Below are 7,449 nucleotides of genomic sequence, written 5' to 3' on the forward strand. Positions count from 1 at the left end.
AGAAGAATCAAATATTTTAATATCCTTTTTCGTGAAGTCTTGGAGTAGACCTAGGTGATTGTAAAGAAGGGCATGTAAATGTTTAAAGGGGTGATTTCATGAGAGGAATCAAATATTTTAATTAGTAAATATCTTTTTTTAAATGTTGTCATTCATATATATATATAATTTAATCTTATGTTGTTAATGGAGTAGATTTGTAGCCCTCAAACAACTCAACTAATGATGGTTGTGTAAGTAAATGAAGTATTATATGTGAAGAGGTTTTTGGTTCACATCACCCCAATTCACATATATATGCAGAATGGTCATATCTAAGCGCCTAGCCTAGAGGTTATAGTAGTAGTGGTTGGAAGATTGGTCCAATTGCCAATTCCTCTAGATACAAAGGAAAAAAGAAGAAGATAGATTAGATCTACATGTTTTTATTTTTTCAATATAATCTTATGATTGTTGAACTTTTTATGTAACATTATGTTTTCTTGAAAACTTCTCTCCATATTGAAAAACACCTAACCCCCTTAATTGTAATACACAATTAAAAGAAATATATTCTTTAAATATTTAGATATAAGAAATAGATCTTACACACTAAAAACACCCTACTAAGATTATTTGCAACCAAAAAACAAGAAAAAAAAAAACATAAAATTATTAGAATTATTCTTTCATTAATAATAAAACAAGTTATTCAATTATATAAAATTCCTTTTACAATGGTATAAAAATAATCTAATTATTTTATTACTCTTAAAGTTAAAAGAAATATAATATTTGATAAAATAATCTAATTATTTTATTACTCCTAAAGTTAAAAGAATTGACTAAATAAACAAAAATATAATTTAAAAACCAAATCCATATTAAAAGTATTAATAAAATTGCAATACATATACCAAAGTGTCAAAAATCCTAATATACTATATGATTTATATGATTTCTTACTATCTAAAGTAGAAATAGAAATCTCATAGAAATCTCTTAGCTAGAATGAGAAACAATGTACACTATAAATTCCAACAATCTAATATAATTTTTTTTTAAATATTCAAGAAAAAAATAATAAACAAATTGAGAAGAAAAAATAATAAATAACAATGTGCATTATAATTTATTACAATTTAATTTAGAAATTTCTTAGACCTGAATGAAGAAGAAACAACAAGGAAACACTATGCACTATAAATTCCAACAATTTAATATAAAATTATTTAAAAAATAATAAAAAAAATAATAATAATAAAAATAAAAATTGAGAAAAAAAATAATAAATAGCAATGTGCCTTATAATTTATTACAATTTAATTCAGAAATTCCATATACTTGAATGAAAAAGAAACAACGAAGGAAACCAATATTCGAAAAGAACAAACAATGCAATGTAAATCTGAAAAAGAATAGAAAAATAATATTTTAACATTGAAAAACCAATCCTTTGTGGTAAGTGTTTAATTTCTGAATTTTATTTTTAAACTTCTCTTTACATGATTTTTAAAATTTATTTTATTAAAAATAAATAATGCTAATTAGTCCTTTTAAAGGCATATATGCTAAACTGGCATAAAAAATTACTACCCTTAAAAATAAATAATGTTAATTAATCCACATCTATCTTTACATGATTTTTAAAATTTATTTTATTAAAAATAAATAATGCTAATTAGTCCTTTTAAAAACATATATGGTAAACTCGCATAAAAAATTACTGCCCTTAAAAATAAATAATGCTAATTAATCCACACCTATCACTGGCATATCCAAAAATTACACCTATTTTAATTTTAAAGCCTGCCTCATTTAAAATAAATAAATTATTCCAAAACCATCTAAACTAAAGTTTCTTCACAAGAAAATAGTAATAACTTTCCACATTGGAATTTGTTCCACCTTGGAATTTGTTTATTCAAATACTTCATTATAAAAAATATTCAAAAATTGCAATAACATTCCACGTTGGAATTTGTCTGTTCAAGTACTTCATCATAAAAAATATTCAAAAATTGCAAAAGAATAAAAAACGAATATTCCAGAAAAACAAACAATGGAATGTGAATCTGAAAAAGAATAGAAAAATAATATTTTAACATTGAAAAACCAATCCTTTGTGGTAAGTGTTTAATCTCTGAATTTTATTTTTAAACTTCTCTTTACATGATTTTTAAAATTTATTTTATTAAAAATAAATAATGTTAATTAGTCATTTTAAAAGCATATATGCTAAACTGGCATAAAAAATTACTACCCTTCAAAATAAATAATGTTAATTAATCCACACATATCTTTACATGATTTTTAAAATTTATTTTATTAAAAATAAATAATGCTAATTAGTCCTTTTTAAAGACATATATGGTAAACTAGTATAAAAAATTACTGCCCTTAAAAATAAATAATGCTAATTAATCCACACCTATCACTGGGATATCCAAAAATTACACCTATTTTAATCTTAAAGCCTGCCTCATTTAAAATAAATAAATTATTCCAAAAAACATCTAAACTAAACTAAACTTCACAAGAAAATAGTAATAACATTCCACCTTGGAATTTGTCTATTCAAATACTTCATCATAAAAAATATTCAAAAATTGCAATTACATTCCACCTTGGAATTTTTCTGTTCAAGTACTTCATCATAAAAAAAATTCAAAAATTTACAAAGTTTTAGAATAAAAAATGAGTATTCGAGAGGAACAAACAATGCAACGTAAATCTAAAAAAAATAGAAAAGTGTTTAATTTAAGAATTTTATTTTTAAACTTCTCTTTATATGATTTTTAAAATTTATTCTATTAAAAATAAATAATGCTAATTAGTCCTTTTAAAGGCATATATATGCTAAACTGGCATAAAAATTTATTACCCTTAAAAATAAATAATGTTCATTAATCCACACCTATCCTTACATGATTTTTATAATTTATTTTATTAAAAATAAACAATGCTAATTAGTCCTTTTAAAGACATACATCGTAAACTGGCATAAAAAATTACTGCCCTTTAAAAATAAATAATGCTAATTAATCCACACTTATCACTGGCATATCCAAAAATTACACCTATTTTAATTTTAAAGCCTGCCTCATTTAAAATAAATAAATTATTCCAAAACACATCTAAGCTAAAGTAAACTTCACAAGAAAATAGTAATAACATTCCACCTTGGAATTTGTCTGTTCAAATACTTCATCATAAAAAATATTCAAAAATTGCAATAACATTCCACGTTGAATTTGTCTGTTCAAGTACTTCATCATAAAAAATATTCAAAAATTGCAAAGTTTTAGAATAAAATATCTAGAAAGCTTATCAATTGTCTCAAAATGTGTCCAACTCACAACTTTTCATACTAAAAGCTTTCAATGAAATCATTTTCAGAGAGAAAAAACATGATGATATTATATTAAGGAAATATAATGAGCATATAAATATAAAGCCATATGGAGCTGGCCGGCACACAGGCCAAAAAAGGACTAGAGCTGTTGAGATCAAAACCAATACAATCCGAGAGAGTAGCATAGATTAGCATGAGACCATAACATTTTAACATAGAGGAGCTGTCCATAAAGAGATCAGACATAGAGCAGAAAAAGGCGATAAAAAAACAGCAGGATCAAGTTGGGTCGATCATAGCAGATATATGGATCAGAGTGGAGGAGATAGGAGCCTTGGACTCCTGGAAGATGCAAGCATTCCGCCATTTCCACAGGGTCCAGCACGTGTAAATGAATAAGTATCTCCATGCAGGCCGTTGATCCGACCACCATCTGAAAGCATCCTGAACAGAAGAGAATATCTGGTAAGGAAAACCATATGAAGAGGAAAGATCATACCAGATTTGGGACGATGCCGGGCATTGAAAAAACATATGGACGTTTGTCTCGGGCGCTTGACAGCACATGCAGCATCTTCCGGGGCTCGTCCAGCCTTTCCTTTGAAGAACCTCCCATGTGAGGTTCCTGTTATAGAAAACCAGCCAGGAGAATAAAAGAGCCTTGAGCTGAACTGTAGACTTCCATAATTTGAAAGGAAAAGGGGGGCCAGGAAGCGGCGGGAGAGAGGAAGAGACAGTTGCATATATGTCTTTGACGCGCGCGAGCTGGTTGGCGGTCCCCATCGACCAAACTACTTCATCTTTGAAACCTGTTTGAGAAATACCTTTCCCTTCGAAACAATTAACAGCAGCGGACCATGTGGACCGTAGAGGAAGGGGCAAACCAAGGTCATCCCCATCCCTCCAGATTGGCGAAGAAGACGACCAGGAGCGGATCAATTTATTCCAAGTAAAGATCCCCTTCGAGTGTAGAAATGATATGAGCTCAGGGGTGAGCGAGGACTCCAGTCCATAAACAGTCGGGTCGATACCAAGCAGGATGCCAGAACCAGAAAAAAAGGACCATTTTAAGAAAGACATAAAGAGCGGCTGAATCTTTCTAAGGCTGTGCCATATGGCGGACCCTCTTTTTGAGCCGAGGGACTGCCTTCTGAACCAATGAGCGATCGGCCTACCTTTCAAATATTTTTGCTTGATGATTGAGCTCCATATGCCGTCTCCGAAGATGCCTCTGTGCAAAGACTTACATAGGAGGGCCATGCCGAATGACCTCATATGTAATAGGCCCAACCACCATCCCGCTTCGGTCTTGTGATTTCAATGAAATCATAGCAAACTCAAAAACCTAATAAAAACTTTAAAACCCAAATCTCCCATTAAAAAATAAGATCTTTAAAACAAAGTAATAATAATAGTAGTAAATGTAAAATATATTTGTATAGCCAATGTGTTTAAAACAAAATAATAATAATAACAATAAATGTAAAAGAATTTTTTTATAAGCAATGTGAATGTAATTACTCTCTAGAGGAAAAATTGTTTAAAACAAACGCAATAATTGTGAAGTAAAATTATATAATATTAATACATAATATACAAATTTATAAGTGGAAATTGGCTTGAATTGGATTTAGTACTCATCCAATTTCAAGTTCAAACATTATGAAAAAAGATTGAAAATGAAATCCACATTTAAAATAAATAAATTATTCCAAAAAACATCCAAACTAAACACTCAATCTATTTAGAAAACAAAAAACACCCTCATAAAATTATTTATGAGTTTTAGTGTCAATAGTTTAAATGGGAAGCTAGCCAATCCCATTCAATTGTTTAAAAGAATATTTTAACATTGAAAAACCAATCCTTTGTGGGAAGTGTTTCTGAATTTTATTTTTAAACTACTCTTTACATGATTTTTAAAATTTATTTTATTAAAAATAAATAATGCTAATTAGTCTGTTTAAAGGCATATATGCTAAACTGGCATAAAACATTACTGCCCTTAAAAATAAACAATGTTAATTAATCCACACCTATCACTTGCAGATCCAAAAATTACACCTATTTTAATTTTAAAGCTCGCCTCATTTAAAATAAATAAATTATTCCAAAAAACATCTAAACTAAACTAAACTTTATAAGAACATAGTAATAACATTCTACTTTGGCATTTTTCTGTTCAAATACTTCATAAAAAATATTCAAAAATTGCAAAGTTATAGAATAAAATATCTGAGAGGCTTATCAATTGTCTCAAAATGTGTCTAATTCTTCATATTAAAAGCTATCAATAAAATCATAACAAACTCAAAACCCAAATCTCGTATTAACTCAAAACCTAATCTTATATTAAAAAATAAAATCTTTAAAACAAAGTAGTAATAATAACAGTGAATGTAAAAAGTTACAAAGTAGTAATAATAACAGTAAATGTAAAAAATAATTTTATAGCCAATGTGTTTAAAAAAAATAATAATAATAATAATTCCATTTATCTATGTGAGGACCAGTATAACCCCTAAAAGCAAAGGGAGGCTGGAGGAGCCATGGGCATTGTTGCTAATAATTACGGCCAATGGAGTTTTAGATGTTCGTCCAAAAGGATGTTGGACAGCTTCGCCTCGCAGTGAACCATGAAATATCGCAGTGAACTATAAAATTGTTGCAGCCGTGATAAAGGTACTCCAAAGCAAAAGCCATACCCCACTCCATAGGCTTGGCAGATGGGTGGATAAATGGTGTGGGAGGACACTGGGTTGTCGCAAAGCGGGAGATGGGCGGATAAATGGTGTGGGAGCGGACACTGGGTGTCACAGAGCGGGAGATGGGTGGATAAATGGTGTGGGAGCGCACACTGGGTTGTCGTAAAGCTGGAAATTTGAAGGGCTCTGTTTTAGCAGAACATTTTTTTATGCCAAGGGCAGCGGATTTGGTTATTGTCTTATTTTTTTTATAACTAACTCAACTATTTTCAATCTGATCGCGGAGACAACTGACTCAACTATTTTCAATTCGATGGCAGAGACCATTTCCATCGTCTAACAATGAAATCAATCATTTCAATCGTCTAACAATGAAATCAACGACGAATGAAATAATAGGTGGCATGGGAGGGAAGTGGGAAGTGTTTCCCAAAGGGAAACCTTTGGGAATATAATTAATTAGGAAAAAAATTTCCAATTACTTCAGAAAAATAATTAATGATGATAATGATAATAAGTTTGAACTAGATATTTTTTGAGATAATTTAATTTTCCCATAATTTCCATACTCAATTTCTCCACATATAATTTAAACCCAAAACTTAACATAACTCACACTAAAACCAGTGAAATTAACTCATCTACACCTTGTAATAAACAACTCTCCTTTTAAAATAATAACATTAAACTTAATTTAATTGTACATTTAAATAATATTTTAAAATTTAATAAAGAAACAAATCAATAATTTTTTTATACATAAAATTCTTAAATAATTCCAAAATCTATAATAAAAATAAAAATATTATATAAAATCACTTATCATTATAACTATTTTCATATATTAAATCGATCAGTACGGTGTCGGGAAAATGCGATTATGGATAAGAATAAAATAAATAATATCTATCACGACATGTTTAACATCATTGTTATCTTTCATTCTGTAAATCTTATTTTTTTTAATTGTATTTTAGTTGAACGGAATTTTAAAATTAAACTAAAAGTTGTTTTTAGTGATTTTTTGAATTTTTTAGTGCTTAAATCTATCTGAAAAATTTGAAGTGAAATTTTGATTTGTATTATTTAAATTATTTTTTGACTGTATATATAGATTAAGCACCCTAAAAACTTATGGGACACTTGGATTGTGCAAGGTTTACCCATCAAAGTTGTGATTTCAATAAATTCTTGTCCGATTTTAAAGAAATTTGACCAAAAAATCACACTAAAGACAACTCTTTAAACTAATATGTATTTGTATAGAGATGAAAATCAAAAAGAAAATCACTCCTGATAAAATAAAATTTGAGATTCATCATAAAAATGTTAAAAAATCTATCAATCTTCAGTTTTATTTTTATATATATATATATATATATAAAATATAAAAAAGTATTATTAAAAAAA

This window comes from Pinus tabuliformis, chromosome 4_2, assembly GCF_031772625.1.
Source record: "Pinus tabuliformis cultivar Carrire ecotype Pingquan chromosome 4_2, CPIR1, whole genome shotgun sequence".
Lineage (NCBI taxonomy): Eukaryota > Viridiplantae > Streptophyta > Pinopsida > Pinales > Pinaceae > Pinus > Pinus tabuliformis.